Here is a 23,372-nt window from a genome sequence, read left to right as displayed (position 1 = left end):
GACCTGCAGTCTGCTCTACCGGCTGCTTTATAACAGAATACATTTGTGTGGCGAAGAAGCTTGAAAGCACCAAAATAATTTCATCCATCCGCTGCAGATTGGCCTTGGAAATTAATATACCCATGCTGGCCAGACCTGACCAGGCTTGCCACCAAAACAAGAGCCTGCGGAGTTATTACATGTAATAAATAAATAAATGGAAATGAAAGTAGGATGGACGGTAATTGCAAGGGAGACTGAGATAGGAGCGTATGAGCGATTCACCTCCAGGTAAGTGTGTGTGGGTGTCCAATGCTATAGTCCACAGTGAGGCAGTATAGGCAAAAAAGAAGACAACACACAAACATTCACAGACACACACAAACACCCTGAACCCTGAGTAATTAAGGTGCAGTTGAGGTGATCTCTTTGCCCTACCCTGGAGTAAAACGCTGGCTCTAAGACCCGTTTATCATCTTTACAGTAAACAATCATCAAACACATGCTCTCTATACTGACAGAACACCAGTATCACCTAATGTTGCTGCTTTCCTCTTGTAACAAGCCCTGGTATTTTGAAGGACAAACATTACTGACCTCAATGCGAACAAGAAAGAGTATGAATCAATATCATGGTGGAAATAGTATATAAACTGATAACCTTTTGATGTGGTACAGAGCCCCTAAAGGGACATGGTGGTTGGGGGAAAAATGAGATGGGAGGAAAAATTATAAGTCAATGTTTTTTTGAATTCTCTTGCAAATGTTTTGTGTTCCCCTGAGAAACTTTGTGTTTGATCGCAAAATGTTTGCGTTCCCCAGAGAAACATTACGTTCGCTCACAAAATGGGCCCTATCTTACACCCGGCACAATGCAGCGCCAAGCGCGACGCAAGTGTTTTTTTGCTAGTTTCAGCCTGACACAGTTATCATTTTCATGTCCTGCGCCATATTGTTTAAATAGCAAATGCATTTGTGTCCATCTGTGCGCCCATGGGTGTGCTGGTCTGAAAACGAGGTGTGTTCTGGCGCATTGTTGGTGTGTTGCTATTTTGAGGCAACTGAAATAGACTGTGCCATTGAGAAACTGAAACCTGGTCTAAGGTCAACGGCGCAATATTTTTTTTGTTATTTAAAGAGCGCGTTAGTAATGTGCGCCTATAGGCGGGTCCACAACGAGCGTACTTTAAACACACAGGGACGCAGAGCAGCACACAAATATGTCAAATATTAAAAATAAAAGGATTACAATGTAAAGGATTATTATTGTGTACATGGTGGAATGAATCCGGCTTGTCCCGTAGATGGTATGCTTGTGCACTTTAACCTCGCGCACGAGCAGATCCGTTTGCCCTCTGGATACACGTTCGGTCTTTCCACTATCAAATTCCGTCATGTAAATAGCAAATCCGCTATGGCGCGAGCACAACTGGCATTTAAAGGGAATGGGAGATGAGACTCTGATTGGTTTATTGCATGTAAAGCCGAAAACACACCCATTACTCATTAAGAGAATAGGGACAACCCTCTTAGACCATGCACCGGGCGTGCCGACCATTTTTCCATGGTCAACCATTTTAGGACATGCCCTAAGTGCACTTGCGCCCTGCACTTTAGACCATGCGCTTAGATCGTTAAAATAGGGCCCAATGTGTCTTATGCTCACCAAAGCTTATTTGAACAAAAATACAGCAAAAAAGTAATATAATGAATTAACATTATTACAATTTAAAAAACTTTTCCATTTGTTCTAGAAATATGGCTAAACTAAGTCAAAACAAGAATGGTCTAAAAAGTTAAGAGAAGATATCATCGCCCTTCACAAACAAGGAACAGGATGCAAAAAGATAGCGAAGGCACTAAAGTTCCTAGAAACATTGTTGGAAGCATAAGTTCAAAGTTAAAGGAACAGTTGTTACACTACCTGGACAGGGCAGAAAAAGGAAACTATCATTGGCTGCTACCAGATTTCTGAGAAGGCAAGTTCAGAAAAACCCTTGAGTGACTGCAAAAGATCTGCAGCAAGACTTGGTGGCAACAGGCACTGAGGTTTCAGCTTTCACAGTAAAGCACGTACTAAACGCATGCTGTTTCCATACCAGAACTCCAAGACATACACCACTACTGACCCAAAAGCACAAGAAAAGTCAGCTCCAATTTGCTAAAAATCATATAAATAAGCAACAGTAGTTTTGTGATTCTGTTCTGTGGAGCGATGAAACAAAACTTGGAACTTTTCGGCCCTTTGGATCAGCGATATGTCTGGAGGAAGGCCCCATAGGCTCGGTGATGCTCTGGGGCTGCTTTGCATCCTCTGGCACTGGAAACCTGCAGCGTGTGGAAGACAAGATGGATTCATTGAAGTATCAGGAAATCCTAGGAGAAAACGTCAGGACATCAGTGAGGAAGCTGAAGCTTGAGCATCATTTGACCTTCCTACAGGACAATGATCCCAAGCATACCTCAAATTCCACCAAGGCTTGGTTGCAAAAGAAGTCCTAGAAGATTCTAGAGTGGCCATCAGGCACCTAACTTGAGCCCCATTGAAAATCTCTGGAGGGATTTGAAGAAGGCGGTTGCAGCACGCAAACCCAAGAATATTACTGAACTGGAGGCCATTGCTCATGAGGAATGGGCTCAGATTCCTCAGAAATGCTGCCAGAAGCTTCTGTCTGGTTATACATCTCATTTGCAGCAGGTCATAACAGCAAAAGGGTGTTCTATTAGGTACTAAAGATGGTTGCAATGAAGGGGTTGGATAATTTTGAGACTGTCATTAAAGTCATTAAAAGTTGTGTTTTTCAGTTGAATTTGGGGAAATCACTTGAAACATTTGTGTTGAGCTATTTCATTTACTTTTTTTTATTTGTCTGTATATATATAACATATACATACCATTTAATTGTCTAATTATTTCAACAACTAATATTTTATTGCTACACCACACCTTTAAATATTTTCCTTTCTATGGATGGGCCACTATTTAATCACACTTATTCATGCATTTGCGTGAAGCAACTGATTGAGAATAATTCAGCAGTCAAGACTCTCTGCGCTTTTATGGTATCTCCAGATCATGTGCTATGTGTTCACATTTTCATGCAACACACACCAAACAAATCAGACAGACACAAAAAGATGTTTAACAGGTCAGCAGTGAACATGCAGCAGCTCTTTTGAGAAGTCTGATTAGACAGGCATTCATGCATGGCACGGCAATATGGCACAAAGAAAAGACACTACGATGAGATAATTTCATCTGGTAGACACATTGGTTAGGCACCTGTGGACCCCTATTTCAGAACATTTTCTAAGGATGAGAGATACTGAGTGGCTCAATAGCAAAGAATACTGTGTTATGATACTAAAGTAAAAGACAGTCGAACATTCAAATGCAGACTTCAGTTTAAAGTAATCACGATATTTACATCAAAAAATATCCTAATTTATAAGTAAGTATTTCCTATATCCTGTTTTTGACCCTCTCTTTGAATGCTCCGTTTGGATAGACGTGCCGCATTCAAGAATTGGAAGTAAACGCCCATTGCTATGATTAGGTTACAGTTTTGCATATTAAAATAAGTTTTAATGTCCCCGCCATTACACGTGTGGAATTGTTTTGAAAACTTCAGATGCTGAACAATATCTCATTTCACTGTTTAAACATTTGCCAACAATGTGAAATATTTATATGAATTAAATATCCTTTATAGATCTTGGTTGTGCAAAAAAAAATTAAGTACTTGGAGTTACCACATTTAAGCCTATAGTTGACACATAATAACTTGCGGTGTTTAGTGTAAACGGAATTATGAATGAATGTACCATTGTTTGTCACACTGTCATTCTTATAGACTATTCATAGTTCATCCTTTTCGATAAAATAAAATAAATGTATGTATTGTCATTTGTAGTGTCATGTTTTAAAATAAAATGCAATGTCTTGCTGATGAAAAAAAAAAAAAAGATGAAGCTTTTATTCAGTATTACAGTGAATGGCTTAGATCAAAACAATAACCTCTACGTCCTCCATGTGCTTTCTTCCATATCCGATAATACAATGCATTAACCCCATAAATGCCAAAGCAAAGGAAAGAACAGCAAATCACAACTATTCACAGTTTGACTGTTGCACTGCAGTATAAATGCTCAGTACATATCAAACAATTTGTAACAGACAAAGACATAGTCACACACGGTTAAAAAAAAATCAGTTACTCACACTTGTGTGTTGCGACATTACTGTCGGATCCAATGTAGTTGGCACTGCATCATCTTTTATTTTCAGTCTCTCTGAAAAGCCTGCGCCGAATAGGCCTAGTGTCTTGTTTAAAAACGAATCCGCAGTCAAATGAAGCGAACAAACAAACAGTCTTAACTGACACGACCTGACTGGATCTTCGTTAAAAAAAATAAAGTTCATCCACGCTTTCTTAATGTTAGTATCATGGACAGCAATGCAAAGACTGTATTTTTAGACTTAAAGACTTAACCAAATATATTGTAATCCTCAGAGGTATCTCTATTGTTTTGTTGCTGGAGTAATCCTTTGTTTGCCCTTTCTTGTATTCACTACATGAATCGGCAGGCGGGGCTAAAGAAGGAATGATGTAGAAGTAGGCGTTGATCTTCTTCTGCAGAAATACTGCAGAGGGCGGTATTTCGTCACACTATGAGGTAATAATGAGACAAAATTCGAAACAAGTCTTTTTCTGAGCTTTTTTTTCAATAAAAGCTGGGGGGGTTTCAGGGTAAGACAAAAACACATTTTGGATAAAGGATTGATGATGTATTAACTCTTTTGTTATTTAAATTTTGAACAAAAAAAGTTACATAGAGTTAGCCTGGCTAACGTCAGACCTCGTCTCATTGAGACGTGGTCTGGGAACCACATGTTCATGTTCTCGTATTTGAGGCGTGGTTTACGAATGCCCAGAGCCGTTTATTGGGCGCTACGAATGTCTATCAAATGCGCCTGTACGTAGCTCATACACAATCGTTTCAATTATACCAGATGACGTATGTAGAGTGACAGAAATTCGACGAGGAAGAAGACGAAATAATCTTGCATTCTAAACTACATAGAACACTATCAAAGGCTAGCCTGGCAAGCAAGACCTACATCAAGAGGTTAGGTCTGGCAACTCACCATAGACACGGCTCAATCCGAGGGGCGGGATAAACGGCTGTCTTTTAAATTCCCTCTGCACGCAATAGGACAGCGCTTCAACCAACCAGAGCGTTTTCCCAACAGCGGAGCTAACGTTAGTTGATAGATTCAACTTTTGAATCTGGCCGGCAAAACTACGAACACATCTTCCTTTTTTTAAGAATGACCTAAGTGCCGTTCTTTGCTCTTTTCTCAAAGAAAAACTCCAAGTCCTCCAGAGTCGCGGCCAAAGCCGATTCGAAAGACTGTTCTCCAGCAGCAGCCGCCATTCTTTGTTTTCAAGTAACGTTAGCAGGGAACCGTCGCAACTCTGTCGTCATTATGTTAAGCCCGCCCCGCCTACTCTATACACGATGTGATTGGCCTGACCCAATTTAGGTTTTTGCAGCTCGAAAGTCAATGGAGAGTTACTAGACTACCCTGGTTGCAAAATACATTTTGCTGCCGCTAGGGTGCGTCTAGATTTCTAGGCTAATCTAAGGCTGCATCGAAAGGTAACTTCACGTCTGATGCCATGTTGGATCCATAGATATAAACAAACTGCTTCGGTGTGTCGCACAGACGTCGTCATCGTCTTGCTGCTCCCTCCCCGTTCTGTGATTAGTTCCCTTTTTGAGGGGAAAATCTGGTCCATGGTGTCCAGCAGCCTAGCCTAGCAGCGTGAATAAAATCGCACTGCGCTCAAGCCAGCATGGGGAAACCCAGGCTAACATAGAGTACCTTTAAGTAGGAATACTTTTATTATGTTATGTTTTTTATGCCATTTGCTGTAAAAAAAAAAAAGAAAAAGAAAAGGCTATGATTAAAAATATTCCATACTTCCATACTCGAAAAGAAGGCTCTTTTCATCTCTGCAAGCTTGATGAATCATAAAGTTATTTGTTTTATTTTTTATTTATTTGCCCTTTATTTAACCAGATAAAACTTTCTGAGATTAAAATCTCTTTTACAGAAGTGACCTGGCCAAGATGAGCAGCACAACATTATAAAAAAAAAGAAAAAGAAAGGAATAAATAAAGAAAGAATCACCATAACATTAAAAACGTATCATCAAACCAGTTAAACACATTTACAAATTGTTTCTTCCTTTACCAGCTCATTAAGCAAAGATCTAAAAATATTCATTGACACCAGGGTCTGCAATTTCAGGTCATTTTGTACAAAAGGACACTTGTTTGATCAGTGGAGATGAACCGAACTCGTTGTTTTTAAGAGCACAGAAAGCCTGACAACTGTTTGCGTCTGGAATTTCTTAGGGACACGTAGAATTAAACGTAGAATTAAAATGTCAGCACCTTGGACAGCTCCCTCAAGAGGCGTACCAGCAGCGCTAGCCTTGAAAATGCTTCCCGATGCTTAACTCACTAACAAAACTTGAGCTACCCCAGAGAATACAGCACACTTCATAAATGAACCTGTCATCCTTCCTACGGACTGGACTGCGAGGCGGATGTGCACGCTGCAAGCACAGGAAGCTTAAAAGTCCAACTTAAATCTAGTGAACCTCTCTCTGAGAGAAATTCCCAGCATTTCTCCACATCTCTCTCTCCCAGCCCAGGCCCAGCATGCCATGCACAGCTGACTGAATAATGTAAAGGCTTTACCCACCGCTCAGGCATGAGTGGATAATCTGGCCACAAGGACACAGTGTGTCAACACTGCACTTATTTTTATTTATTTATTTCTTTAGTCCATTCGAGACAGGAGGGAAAAGGCAGCAGAAGTTCTGGAAATGAGGAGCATCTCTGGCTTTTAATTACCTTGCTAAATTTAGGGCTGAACACCAATTAAACAATGAATCCTTTGGGGGTTATCAATGGTACAATCATATGGCATGTTAAAATTCTACTTTTTTTATTATTTGCACACTAGCACTGCCAATTAGTAGTTCAAAATTCATTTTCATAAACGCAATCTTTGGCTACATCGCTAGCAAAAGGGAAAAATCAAGAGTTTGAGAGTAAAATACACCATTTCTATCCACAAATTTACAACTTTTCTTAATTTATTTTACATTTTCACAGAACAGAAAGGACAAAATAGGGTAGTTAATTCATAGTTCTCACTCTAGTTCTCACTGGAACGCCCACCTGGAGGGCAAAACAAGGCTTTTCTCCTTTGCCCACAAGTTATTTTTGAACAGGTTTGTACTAATTACTAATGTAACATACACCTTATTGATGAACCGCACTATACAGGTAAGCAGATGCGCCAAGGCTATGAGCGCAACACGCTAAATTGCAAGTTAAGCATTTTCCCATAGAAAACCATTCTAAAGAAAATACTAAACAAGGCTTAATGTATTAAGACAGTGATATTAAAAGGTCAAACTCAAATATATAGTCACGCAGAAGAGACCAAAATATGAATGCCCTGCGCTAAATTGCATGTTAAGTGTTTCCCATATAAAACCATCATAAAGAAAATGCTTAATATAGCTTGATGCATTAAGACAGTGAAGTATTGGAGGACCAAATTGCCTTATTAATAAAACATGCTATGTGCAGGCAAGTGGATGAACCCAGCGTTCATATTTATTTTACATCATCAATCAGGTATAAACCAAATTTGATCTTTTAATATCACGGTCTCAGTACATTCATTTAAAGTGCCCCTATTTTGCTATTTTAAAAGTTCCTAATTTTGTTGCTGGTCTCCTATAATATAGGTTTATATTCATCCAATGTCAAAAAAATACTTCAATTTCCTCATAATATACATTGCACATCACCTCTTTCCTCAACGTGTCTGAAACAACCCGATAAAGCATTCAGTCTTAACTCCTCCTTTCCAAGAGCCTACTCTGCTCTGATTGGTCAGACGGCCCAGTCTGTTGTGATTGGTCTATCGCTTACAGCACACGTTGAAAATTAAAAGTCCATTACTATATCTGAATTTCAGCTCCGGAGGCTTCCTCAGCACATGTATACACAGTCATACGAACAGTAACAATGGCGTCGGGTTTACCGTATCAATTCCAGCATGAGTCCTTATCATTTGGAAGTGCATACCTGGTGGATTCACAGCATGACATGACATGTCGACAACACAACTTCTCAGTTGTGATCTGGTTCTCAGATTCAACTACAGTGTTTGAGGGCGGGTCAAAGAAGTAACTTTGTCCGCGGGCAGCCAATGAAGACCATAGGCAGGCATAATGCAAATTTGTTATGTACGGTATGTTACAGAAGTGAGAATGGAAATGCTGACAATGAGTGTTTTTTATGTTAAGCGTTTTAGAATGTACTGCAACAGTCAAATGACTGAAGACTGTGAATAATCACAAAAAAAGAAGCTTTTGAGCAAAAATAATAAAAATCTGTATCATAACATTCAGATGAGTAGCTTATTTCCCTAGTGCATAAATATACAAACATCAAATGAATGCCTTCACCCATCCACTAAATTCCAGTATAGGTTGTCTTAAGTAAGGCCCATATGAAATTGCACAATCCAATACTCCTGTATGTCAGGTGCCTTTTCCAACAAACAGACTCATACATCATTTAAACTTTGCCCAGCACATGTCTCAAATGATATGCGTCAAATACAATTTCATTTCAAATACCTCTAGAGCACTGATGTCAAAGTGAGTCTGACACACAGATCCATACCTTACATCTCTGTAGATTTGTCCCAAAATCACATTTCGGTTTTATTTGCTTCCAAACAGGACGGTGAAGCTCTTTGCTTTTATTTTATAGATGTCATTCCTGCAATGGATTTTGCTATTCTGTCAATTGTGTTCATTATTAATATCAAGGACATGAGGGGAGGGGGGAGGGGTGATCTCCAGGTAACCTCATCGAGGCATCCGTTTTGTGAATTGATGTTTGCTTGCAATTGAACTGAATTAGTCAGATTCATAAAGCAAGAGGTGGTCTAGCACACAGCTGTGGCCACCCTTTGCTCATATCTGCTACTTATGATGAGAACTATGTTAAAAGGAAATACAACTTGGGTTCAAAACCAAAAATGGAAATTATTGTAATCAATTACTCACACTCATGTCGTTCCAAACCCATAAGACTTTCGTTCATCTTAGAAACACGAATGAAAATATATTTAATGAAATTTGAGAGATTTCAGCCCCTCCATTGAAAGTCGTTTGCACCAAAACTTTGACACACATTCAGAGAGCACATCAAATATGATAAATCAAAGCTGAAATATGGTTGCTTAACAAGCAGCAACAAACCTCATTGGTTCTCATGTATCAAGCAAGCATGTTTGAGCTTCTTTTTACCATATATTATATTAGGGATGCACCGATATAAAAATTTGGGTCGATACCGATAACGGCCGATAAATCTAAACAAATTTTTATAACATTTTTGAGAGCCTGGTTACAAAAACAAGTCTCACCATTAAAAGCCACGTCCCAAGCACACAATTATAATGTTATCATAATTTAAGTAGCCTATATGACACTTGCGGTGCACATGTTGCACTTACCTGTATTTTCATTTTTTAAGTGATTTAAATCATATTTCAAGCAATTTAAAACAATCATGGTGACCAGTGAGCATCTGAAGTGTCTCAGCTGAAGTAAATAATCCATTATTTACCGGCTTTCATATATCGGCCAAATTTTCTTATCGGGCCGATAACGATAACATTAAAAATGAACATCGGCTGACACGATATGGTGGCCGATGTATCGTGCATCCCTATATTATATTCTTTATGTTTGTGAGCTGATCATTGTTTATAGGCTATGTTGGCAAACACCTATTGGCACAACATGCAGGTGAGTAATTGATGTAATTGACACAAAAGCTAAACCTTTAAAGGACAAATCAATCGACAGCCCTAGCATAATGTTGATTACCACAAAAAATTATTTTGACCTTTTCTAAAAAAAAAACTTTTTCTAAGAAAATGCTGTTTTCAGAATATAGCCATAAGATTTACACATCGTTTCAAAATAGCTTATTAAGCTTTTATGTGAAGTTATATCCCATTTACAACTTCACGCATCAAACAACCTTTTTGCTCAACAGCTGAAAACAAGTTTTAACAGAAGAAAAAAAAATTAGAAACATTGATTGGCATGAAAATGTATTGAACCTGGGATACACCCATACAACCTCAAATGACAGTATTTGTTGCATTAAAAATAAGGCCATAATTGCAGTTAAAGCACTTATGGTAAATTATTATGGTCATATTTCTGTTAAAGAATTTACAAGAACTCTTCTGCAGAAATGTAGGGATAGCCTATTTTATCTGCATTTTATCATCATGTCAACAAATCTGAAATAGTCTATTGGATATATACAGAGTAGCATGCGATTACACTAGTCGTGTATTCTATAGTGGCTGTGTATTTTAACATTCATGGATTGTGTTTACTTCCATTTACTGCAGGGGTCAACTGCAGAGGGCCTGACTGTCTTGCAAAGTTTAGCTCACACACCTGAACCTGCTAATCAAGGTCTTACTAGGTATTCTAGAAACTTCCAGGCAGGTGTGTTGAGGCAAGCAGGAGCTAAACTCTGCAGGACAGTGGCCCTCCAGGACCGAGTTAGGTCCTGGAGTTTCTGCGTTTCTAGGTTGGAGTTTAACTGCATTTCGAGTCAAATTTAATTATTTTCTGTGGTAACATTATCCCACAAATTCTGTTGACTGATCCTGAAATGAACACAAAATAGTGCCAATTAATCCATGTGTAGACTGTTCTAATTTGGTGACGGGAGAGTAAAACTTTGAGATCCACAATTTCATGGTAATTTTCCCCAATATTAAAGCAGAAACTTACAAAAAAATAGTTTAGCTACATCCCTAATCATGACACATTACGTACAGTATGTAATAGGGCTGGACGATTTTGGAAAATAATCTAATTGCGATTTTTTTTACCAATATTGCGATTGCGATTTAATATGCGATTCTTTTTTAAGCTCTTTATCTTTTCTATTATTCAACAAAAACAAGCAATAAATCATTGTAAAATAGGGAAGGGAATCTTTAGGCACCTCATGAGCCGATACATTTTTTTTCTTTAATTGATCTTATTAATAAAACTTAAAATATTTAATTACATAATTATAAGTAGGCCTACTTATAATAATTACACATTAAAAAACAAAATTAATACAATTACATGTTAATAATCTTAACAAATATAGCTTCAAAACAAATAACAAAGAGGGAAAAAAATATTACAAGCAATAAACAAAGAGTGCTTTCAGTATTTAAGAGTAGGCTGTCTGAACGTGTTCATCTCTTGAAATTATAAGATGTGGTTTGTCCTGTCTGTTTAATAACTGACTGTGTCACATTACCGGTAATTTCGCGTCATAAAAGCATTTTGAGATGCAAACGTACATTTAACCACGTAGACTCGCTCACAGCCGCATGCTCAAATGCTCTTGGCAAAACGCACGTGAGTATTTGAAATTGAAAGCAGCTTCTGTCGGTGATTTTCATATTTTTAATATATAAGCCAACTGCATTCCAAGACATATGATGCCTTCGTAGAACATTTGTAAGTAAAATACCGGCGGGCGAGACCGCACACTACAAGAGTAACATCACGCAGACCGCGCGTATCTCATATCTTGCGCAATGAAGCCCGCGAATGTCCTTGTAACTCGCTTCAACTTTTCCGAACTTTATTAAAGATTATTTCTCGTAAGGTTCGAGTGGTGTCGTGTGTGTGTGTGTGTGTGTGTGTGTGTGTGTGTGTGTGAGAGAGAGAGACAGAGGAATTAGAAGCAAGCAGAATACGGTTGTTTATAAAGCACGCGCGTCGTAATTGTGTTTAAAACTAGCTCAGACATATACAATACAGAATCGTTGGAGAGAATCTATAACACAATATCACATAAATTAAACATAAACTGTTATTTCCTGTAGCCAGGTCTATATGTGTCGCGTGCCAAGTTGATGCTTCATCTGCAATACAGACTGGTTTACTCTCGCGTGTCACGTGACCAGACTATAATCGCAGCTTTGCGGTTTAAAAAATCGCATTTCATCATATCGCGATATTATCGCAAATGCAATTAATCGTTCAGCCCTAGTATGTAATGGGGGAAAAAACTTTTTAAAAAGCATTGAATGGAGGTGCCAAAACACTGGTTTTGATTGAGCCCCAAGACTCACCTTAAAGGGATAGGCCTAGTTCACCTAAAAAATGTAATTATGTCATTAATTACTCACCCTCATGTCGTTTCAAACCCGTAAGACTTTCCTTCATCTTTCTGTCTTTCTGTCACTCCATTGACAGCTACACAACTACCAAAATGACGCTTCAAAAAGTTAATAAATTGATTGTATAACTAATCCATATGAATTGAGCAGTTTTGTCCGGATTTTCTGAAGAGACACAATCGCTTTATATGATGAACAGATTCAATTTAGGCTTTTATTCACATTTAAACACTGATCAGCGAACACAAACAGCAGCTCAACCGAACCTGCTTGACGCGCAACAACTATAACTCTTTCAGAAGCTCAAACATGCTGCATAACACAAGAATGAATGTCATTGGTTCTCGCACCTCAAGCGACCATGCCTGTTTAACACAACTGATGTGCGAGTTAATGAATGTTTTTATGTGAATAAAAACCTAAATTAAATCTGTTCCTCATAAAGCGCCCATGTCTCTTCAGAAAATGTTGACTAAACCGCTCAATTGATATCAGTTTTACGATCTCTCTTTATGAACTTTTTGAAATGTCAAAGTGGTATAGTTGCATAATGTTGCTGTGGATGGACAGAAACCCTCAGATTTCAACAAAAAGATCTCCATTTGTGTTCAGAAGATAAACGTGTCTTACGTGTTTGGAACGACATGCGAGTGTAATTAATGACAGAATATTCATTTTTGAGTGAACTGTCCCTTTAAGATACCAACTACATAGGCTAACATAACTCCGATGAAAGTCACTGTACAATTCACACAGAGAATTCGGTGCGATAAAAGGCTTCTACAAGGAATCCAAGGGCAGAGGAGAGGAGGTATCCCGAGGTGTCCGCTCTTACCTGCTCAGATGAATTCTCCCAGGTGAAGTTGAGCAGACAGGAGGAGAAGAGCTCGTCGTCCGAAAGCCCGTAAGCGTCCATCGTCCCGTGCTCCCGCTCAAATATTTCTTAGGCGAAAACGTCTATTTCTTCCCCACGACGAGTCTCAGCCGGTTCGGTTCTCCTCGTCCTTGGGTTTAACGAACTGAAACTGTGAGGCGCGGAAGCTCAGCTCCGTCACGTGCGCACCGTCGCCTCCAAAAACCAGGATCTCTCCACTGGAACAGGGTTGTTTGATTCCTGTTTGTATCCTCTTATTTGGATCTTTATTTTCAAACATTTGACTAACGGGGCTGCCTGACTCAGATGAGGCTGTATAAAATAAAACTAGTAAAACTGCATAATGGTATGCCTCATGTTTACAGGTATGCTAATTAACAACCTAATGAGGCCTGAACTGTTGTAGCATCAGGATGGATAGCAAACTGGCTTGGAAATATTTGCAGATTTCTCTACATGATAATGAATAAGATAAGATACATAAAATAGGATAAGATTGTCACTTGCACTCATTATGGTGCGGTCAAAGCAGCTTCATTATGATTAGGGGAAATGTGCAACAGTCCACATATATTTTCCATTAAAAGGCTATTGTTGACAGTCTGTATAAAATAGATAGTTCACCAAAGAAAATGGAGACTTCTGTTGTACTCACCACATGTCGCTCCAAACCTGAATGACCTTCTTTCTTCCATGGCACACAAAGTGATAAGTGTATATTGTGAGTTTTTGGGCTTTTTCTTTATGTGTTTTTGCAATGTTAAAAAAAACAACAAGCACAATGTTCTGGTCACCCAGTTTATTGAACTATATCTCATTAATTATTCTCATGGACTATAGCCTACTTGGAATTTCTTGTTACACTCATCAAATCCTTGGAAGCAGTTTAAAATTTTAGTTTCTAACATCATTTCTAATCCCTATTATTAGCATCTCTCTCTCTCTCTCTCTCTCTCTCTCTCTCTCTCTCTCTCTCTCTCTCTCTCTCTCTCTCTCTCTCTCTCTCTCTCTCTCTCTCTCTCTCTCTCTCTCTCTCTCTCTCTCTCTCTCTCTCTCTCTCTCTATATACCTATAATATATATAGTTTTTGTCTGTCAAAAGGATGGAAAGCATTTTGAATCACCTGTCAGTGTTTTTTTTTTTTTTTTAAATTTGGTAAATGACTGAAAAAATTCTGTTAACATACAAACTTTCTTTTGATATCAAGGTTTAAATAGAATCCAGCTAAAGAATATCCAGATACTATCCAATTATGTAACATGTTAATGCCAGGTGTCAAAGCACCGCCATATTATAGCAAATTATAGATTCGTTTGAGGAACAGGCTGAAATGTAAGTCATTAGTTGTGGCTATAGACTTGCTGTGCAAGGTTTGACATCAATGACGGCAAATTATTAATTAATTCTGTGAATTAACAGGATAATAAATTGACATTGTTTTCTTAATTATTTACAGTCATTTAAAATCCTCTGTGGTGATGTTTCCTTTTTGAACTGCCTGATAAAACCTCTACATAGCCTGCTCTACATATCAAAGAGCATAGATACATCGATCAAATGTTGCAACAGATGTATTTTTTATCTTACAGGCACAGTGCTTGGTAAGTGCTTTTGAAAGTTTAGATGGTTATCTATTGACTTTAATTTTAGTGATTCTTAAGGAGCCCTTTCATGTAATATTTCCTTTTGCTTTGTGAACGAATGTAGATATACTGAAACTGAATAAATCTACAGCCAGCAGATATTATCAAAAAAGGCTCTTTTGAACCTAACTCTGGTAATGGAAGTGATGCAAGTAAACGCAGTAGATTGGGTTTGTTCATCATCCTTATTGTGCTCTCACAATATCTGATAATTTCCTTTTAGCGTAGATAGCGCTAAAGACCGCGCATTTATAATATATATATATATATATATATATACACACACTCACTGGCCTTTATTAGCACCAGTACCAGGTTGGACCTGTTAGGTTGGGGGTCTTAATTCTTCATGGCATTGATTCAACAAGCTTCTAGAAACATTCCTCAGAGATTTTGGTCCTTATTGACATGATCGCATCACGCAGTTGATGCAGTTTTGTCGGCTGCACATCCAGATCTAGGAGTGCCGAAAACCACAGTCTGTAGCAGGCATTAGGCGTCTTACATGATGAACATTGCTCTGGCCACATCTGCCGTCCTCATGCATGTTCACGCAGGTGATCAGGGGCCTATACCATGAAGCCGGTTTAGGTGGCTAGCCAGGTATGTTTCAGTTTAGTTTGCGCCAACCCTGGGTTTTAGGCACCATGAAAGTGGTTTGGCTTTTAGCAGTGTTCATCGTAACTGCTAACCGGCTAACCTGGTCCGGGGCAGGTTATGTTCCAGGTTGGAAAATAAAGTCACTCCACCTGTTTCTACTCCAAATTAAAGGTCACTACAAAGCAAATGATTGTTAAAGACAAAATCGTCTGGCTTTTACTAATGCTTATTTAGAATAATCATTTTGTATGATTTATATATTAGATATACCCTTAATCGGTCACACATGTACAATTTTAGTTTATCAATTATTATTATGTACAGTTTAAATTAATAAATATATGAAGGTAATATAAATACGCTTTAGATAATATCAATAGTTAAAGCTATAAAATGACTACATGTGAGCTTAAATGTTTAATTCTCTTTATACCTTTATCAACTGTATACATTAACTTCACAAATTTTACTTGCACTGATATAGCAAGACTTTTTCTTTTAGTTGTCCTCTTTCATATAGACAGATATTTTCTTCTTGCTGTGTAAATTTGTTTAAATTGTTAATATTTTTCAATGTCGTAATATTCTGCAGAAGAGAGAAGTTAATCGCACTGCTTCTCTCGCGAGAAATGAATCGCAGTTTGACTCTTTCTCAGCATGTGATTGGCTGTTTGCTACTGATGTCACACCTAAACTCAGGATCAAAGCCTGAGTTGACAGAGAAAGTTGATGATCAGCGTCATGGTACCAACAAAGCCTGATTGGATTTCTTTGGTTTTGTCAACTCAAAACTACTAATCCTGTAACCCTGAGTTTGTTCAACTTCCATCATGGTACAGGCCCCAGGGACCCTGGATATCTTTTTCTTTTTCTTTTTTTTCTGAAAGGAAAAAGGAAGTAGAAAGGTCTTTTTAGTGCCCTAAGTTATTGTAACTGTGACATTAATTGTCTACTGCCTGTAAATTGTTAGAGTCTTAAAGGGATGGTTCAGAGTTAAATCAACCTAGGGTCCTTTGCACCATGACCTCGAGCCAAACACCCCCCAGAAGCCTTTTTTCCCTTTGTCGAACATTATTAAAGTTAGAGCTTATTTAGAGATCAGCCGAATGGCTTAGTGCAGGCGCTAATGGATCCAAGGTTGTATCTCGTAACTTACCCCACTAATAATGCCCAGAATGGTACCAAACTTCCACAGTAGTACAAATAGGGTCTGTACTCATAAAACGAGGCATTGGGAAGTTTGGCTCGAGGTCATGGTGCAAAGGACCCTAGGTTGATTTTACTCCGAACCATACCTTTAAGGACTGTTCCACGTGCAACAATTGTTAGTTCAATGAGCAAGCATGAGAAATATTGTTTAAACCCTTTCCAATAAATATCTGCAAAGTTTATTTGGATTTTACACAATTATCTTTAGAAAAAAAGGGATGTTTCTTTTAATTATTTTGCTGAGCTTGTATATTTCCAGGCCCAACACACCTTGGTGTCTCACTGAGAAACTTGGTGAAGCAAATAGAAGTCATAGCATATGCTCCAGAATCTTGTAAAGCTCTCATTTCTCCCATTTTCAGCACTGCAGATGGTGGAAAATCACCCTGAACTGTCTTTTAACTGAGGTGAGATTAATTTCTCAAAGATTCACCATTTGCAGTTTGTTTCAAACAAGCAGGATACTCCTCCTCTCCCTGTAGGACTAATATATCAACGGCAACCTTGCGTCCGCCGCGCAGGAACCTATCACAGGTAGGCTGCTGAGCTCCTGTCAGAGATGGCGTGATTGAATTGTTCCATTGCTCTGTCACCAGAGGGGCCATTACTTCAAATTAGCATACAAATTCAAACCAGGACAGATTGATTTGTCACATTCCAGTCGACATCTTCCTCCGAGATTGGCTTCGCTAACACTGTGCGATGAAGATAAGACACCTGTCTCTGCTTTATTCAGGACAACAGGTGGAGGACAACATGAAAAGGGAGGTAGGGAAATGCTGAGTTGCCCACAAAAACGCAATTCCAGCTGAAGGAAACATCCTCGGAGTGCTGCGGGTGGCCCTGTCGGCCTATATGCATCAGCTTGATATTTGGTCATACTATGTAAGTTGGCTACGTTTGCAAGGCAATGCATCAGGACAATGTCTACACACTGACGTGGTTACTCCTAAATTTTAGTTCCAATCATGATAAATACTCTCATGTCTGAATTATTCACACAATTTTGAATGGAATTAATGCATGCTGATGGCAGTAGTGTGCATAGTTCTTTTAGTCAATGTTCCAGACTCAGTAAACCATATCTTTATGGACCTTGAAAGTTACCACAAAACTGTCTAGAACAGGAGATTTTTATTTATTTCAAGGACCCCTAAATATGATGATCCCTTTGCAGTTAACCCTTTTTATAATATAAAGCATTCTATGTACAAAGACCCATTTACACTGTGTGAGGAAAAATGCATATATTCCCAGACCCTACTTTGAAAAGCTCTACAATGTCTTGGAATTACTATTTTTTTAATCATGTATAGTCGGGACCATGTAAAACCAGGGTCACCGTGCCAAGACATGTTCCTGGACCAACATATTTTGATGATCCATGAACAACATTCCTGTCTGAAAACATCGTCTTAACCATATCCCTATACCCCAAAACCTAACCCTACCCATAACTTATGCCTAAAGTAAGAGAGAAATTATAGCCTCAAATCTGTTGGTTGTTTGGAATGTTGTTCCAGGATCAACAAATATGTTGACCCAGGAACATGCTGAACTTAGTCATTGGTGGAAGGATCTTAGTTATCAAAGATATCTTTTTTTTTTCTTTGCAAATACAACCTAAAAAGTGTTTTCACACTGCGAATTAGTGAATTATTTTACACATAATATATGTGTGTGTACTGTGTATAATGATTTTGTATAAATACACACACATGCATGCATACATACACAAGTGATGATGCATTTTTGTATCACCCTGGTTGCCTTGAAAAACACAATAGGATTTTTTCATTTGGCTTTTGGATTATTGCAGAAAATAAACGATAATAAATGATTCTTGCGTTTTGTTCATGACAATATTCACAAATGAACCCACTTTTAACGAAATATGAAGCCTAAATACAATCACCAGAAGTAAAAAGCTCCTTTCAAGATAAATAGAAACTTCAAAAATAATCACAAGGGGGTTTTATGATGGAATAAAACGTGACAATATCCTGAGCTTGTTAACCTCAGACCTTATTTCAAGCCTTTAACCAAAAACCCATTAAAAAAACCCAGGAAGTGCTAATAAAAGTACTAGTTTCTGGGTTTTGGACTATATATCTAAGAAATTGAAGGAAAAAAAAGGGTCTGAAACCATAACAGCAGTAGTTAGTTCACTTCAAAGGGCTTATGAATTGATCTTGGGCAGAATCATCATATTTATATATTATACAATGCTTTCAAGAAATGGTTAAATGAAACCTTGTACGACAAAACCGTTTTATTGAAATAAGACGAGAAAGCCAAAATTGTGGGTTTTGCTTCCAGCTCATGCCACTGACCAGTCTAATAAGAGACTACTTAGAAAAATAATGATTTTCTTGGGTAATTATGCTGGGAAGGATCAATTGGAAACACTCAGTATGACAAAACCCCTTTCCCCTCTAGATCAATGGCACATAATTTCTAGATCAGCTCAAACTAATGTGTTTTCTATTGGCTCCAGCGAACCACAGTAATCTCTGGCACAATTTCACGGTTACATGTGTGCTTGTGAGTAGAAAGCCATCTATTTAAAAACTTGGGGCTGAACAATATTTTTTTTCCCAACAGTCAGAAAAGATCAAAATAAACATGCTAATCTCTAGCATTTGCATATTGCACACGTTTTAGCCTTGATGTGAAACTCCTTTCCCCCTCTCTTCTCATCTACTCCACACAAGTACCCCTCCTTTCTGCTGATATTCCTTTGAAACTTCAATTGAGGGCAAATGCTAACTTAAGGTCGCTTTTGAAGTTTTCGCATCTCTCTCACGTGTCACCTTGCAAATGGCTCATCCCCTCTCCTCGCACATAACCGTGGTGTATAATGCCATAGGTGAAAAAATGGATTTGGTCTTCATCTACGACTAATGGATTAATATGGAAATAGAACAAAAAGACCCCCTGGGTGCCGTGTTCTCTCTTATCAAAAGTGCAGCAAAACACAACAATGAAACTTTAAAGTCTCAGGGCCAAGGGGAAAGGCACTGCCGTGGATTAATAAGACACTGCCTTCTGTATGTCTCAGGGAAAAAAAGGGAAACAAATACCTGTGCTCTTTCAAAAGACACTGAAAATTAGGTATCGAGCTCTTTTCCCCTATCAACAGGATCGTTCTTTCCTCTGTCAGGAGTGTTCGATGCTTTCATTTTATGATGGCACTATTAAAATACAATGGAAATGCAATGACAAAGGAACAACAATGAGACTTTGACCACTGGCATGTTGGGTGGACCTTAGCTGACCTGGGCCTTAAGGAAGCCACTGTTTTCAAGGACCCTCTCTTCTAAGATGCCCAGCTCAGCTGTACAATTTCTGTTGGTTTCACGCTTCAGCAAGCTCAGCAGGCTGACAGTTGTAGAACTAGCCTACAGAATGAGAGTTGGAGAAGTTATTTGAAATCCCTATATTAAAAAAAAAAAAAAAACTACATTAGGTTGAATGAAGTTGTCATGTTTTATTGTTTTACAACATGGAACCACAGAAAATTGAGCTTTTTTGACATTGACCAGCTAAAAAAGTTGACCAATCATTAAATTGAGCACTAATTTTTTTTTTTAAAAACTAGAAATTGGTCAAATAAAATGTAATGCACTGTTTGCTTAAGTATTTAGCCACTCGGTTTTTAGTTTTAGTAGGGTTGTACAAAATTCAGAATTTAAAATGCCCCAATTATACTACTTTAAAGGTTCCTAGTTTTGTTTAGGAGTCTTTTACAAGAGGTTTATTTTCTTATAATATACATAGCAGAATTGCCATCTTTTCTCACAGTGTCTGAAACGGTTCGAATAGCGATCCGTTCTCTAAACCCCTCCTTTCCGAGAGCGTACTCTGCTCTAATAGACCTTCTACGCCAAAGAAATAAGCGCGCAGCAATCGTCAGAATTTTGTTTTGAACTTCCATTTTCTATGGTATCGCTGTTGAACAGTAGTTAGCTGGAGAAGTGAATTTACTTCTTGTAAAGTTAACAAAAGTTATCAAGAGCATTGTAATGTTTGAAGCATTTGTCATAACAATTGTCAGTAGACCGGGAAGATTCATTCATAAATCCGTAAGATCTTATCTTCATGCTGTGGAAATATATGTGTAAAGACAGAACACAACGAGCGTAACGTTGAAAAGAAGCAGGGCTACATTAGGTCTATTGGTCGTACGGGCCAGTCTATTGTGATTGGTCTACCACTTAAAGCGCGTGTCGGAAACTAAACAGCCATTACCATATCGGAATTTCAGCTCAGGAAGCTTCTTCAGCACTTATTCATACATAGTGATACGAACAGTAATGATGTTGGTTTTTAAGTCCTCAACCTTTGGAAATGAATGAAAAGTGGATCTGCTTTCACGGCGCACAAAACAGCGCCTTCTCAACCTATCGACAACGCAATACAAACTATTCCAAGCAGGGTTCATCATTATATATACAGTGAATTGTGCAAAATCTGCGCATATCTGACTTACTTTAACATGCACGTCACTACACAAATAACAGCACGCTTGTTCATTTGCATTGAAGCAATAGCGAAGATTAAAAAGCATTTGGTTAACGGAAAAGAAAATATTTGTATTGTATTGTAAATGTATTGATCTGTCCACCTAAAACACATTTTTGGGGATGAGGATGAAAGAGGAAGGGAGGAGATGGCTGGATGACAGGATTTTGTTTGACTAAGAAATGAATGTATGAAATCCAAATTTTATAATAAATACAGAGGTGGCCAAAAATATTAGAACGGTAAGATTTTTTTAATGTTTTAAAAGAAGTAACTTCAGCTCACCAAGGCTTCATTTATTTGATCCAAAATACAGCAAAAAATTTTACAATTTAAAATAACCGTTTTGCGTTTTCTATTTGAATATATTTTAAAATGCAATTTATTCCTGTGATCAAAGCTGAATTTCAAGCATCATTACTCCAGTCTTCAGTGATCCTTCAGAAATAATTCTAAAATGCCGATTTGCTGCTCAAGAAACATTTATTAATATTATCAATGTTAAAAATAGAATAGAAAGAAAAAATAGAAAGCTATCGCAACATAATAAATGTGTATACTGTCACTTTTGATCAATTTAATGCATCCTTGCTGAAAAAATTCTTTCCACAAAAAAAAAAAAACCTCTTAGCCTACTGACCCTAAACTTCTGAACCATTTCTATTTTATAAAGTTTATAAACTTTCTATTCTTTTTATACCTAAAGGTCACTTGATGGAGTTTTTTGGTTCCTTGCCACTGTTGCCTTTGGCTTGCTCAGTTGGGGATATTTAATTTAATTTAATCGATCAATAATACTATTGATCAGCATTACTAAACGTGGACGTTTTTTCCACTAGAAACAAACCTTGTTGTGTTATTTGGATTTAATACTGTGAAGCTGCTTTGATACAATCTGTATTGTGAAAAGCGCTATACAAATATACTTGACTATTCATCAAATAATCCTGAAAAAAAATGTTTTCAACATTGATAATAATAATAATAATAAATGTTTCTTGAGCATAAAATCATCATATTAGAATTATATCTGAAGGATCACGTGTGCAGGAAGTAAGGCTGGAATTACTGACGACTCTTTTCAGGCAGAATCGTTCTTTCCTTTGGGAGACAATAACTCCATTTATCTGCATTTTGATCTTTGCAGACCTTTTACATTCACAAACAGCTATAACATGCCTAAGAAGCATAATAGAGGCACTTTGAGAACAGGGGCCAGTTGCATATACAGACACTACTGTGTCCTAAGAACTAGTTTGATCAACTAGTAGTTAGCTAGTGTAATCAGTCTTACTTTTCAGAATCAAATTGGACCAATATACGTTTTTATTTAACTGACTTATAAGTCTTGAAGAAAACTAAATTATATGATTAACTGGTAAGACTAGTCAAGCACTTTTCCTTTCCATTCATCAGTGTGAATTAGTCACACTCCATATAATGTTGAATTGAAAGTTGGAGGAATTTACTAAATTGACTTTTTATTTTTAAATTAGTCATGGATTTTCTTTGAAATTAATCTTAATACTACTTCCTTACGATCAAATATGAATTGCATTCTGCATTCTTTTTGCGCCTTAAGTTCCAATTCAGTAACTGATTTGGAATTTAAAAGGTATTCTCAATTCAGTTCTAAATGGAGCAACTTTACTCAGTTGATGTGCCTTTTGAAGTGTTTCACAGGCCTTAAGTCTGTCTGGATGAATCTCAGTCAGCCACTGCGATGCTTCCCTTCCTCTTTGAAAAACTGCTTAAAGGGATATTTCACCGCTGGAAAGATGAATGTGTATTTAAATTGGGTAATTTATGTAGCAGAAATGGGAAATTATTTTAGAAGTTGGTGGCTTCTAGACTGAGAAAAGCCAAAAAATGTATTTTTGGCTCATGTGGATGAAAGACAACAACTCCCAGAATGCACTTGCTTCGCTGCCCTACGAGGCCACTCCCAAGCCACGCCTACCGGTTACAGAGGGCAGTATCGGAAGAAATGATACAACTAGGCTACTAGTTGACTCGAAACTGAAAAGACCCCGTTTTATCGTGAGATCCCACCCCCTGAGGGCGGGTTGAAAACATGCAGAACTAGCTCCTACTACTGGCTGTAGTCTCTAGGCTCTGGCCAAAAAAGCCTCCGATTACACAAAATGACGATTCTTGCGTCATCTGATGTTTTTTTCCAGACACACAATACAGATATCTCTCGTCTCAGGGGGAC

The sequence above is a fragment of the Squalius cephalus genome (genome assembly GCF_949319135.1).
Source record: "Squalius cephalus genome assembly, chromosome: 3".
Lineage (NCBI taxonomy): Eukaryota > Metazoa > Chordata > Actinopteri > Cypriniformes > Leuciscidae > Squalius > Squalius cephalus.
Note: the sequence above shows the minus strand (reverse complement) of the source record.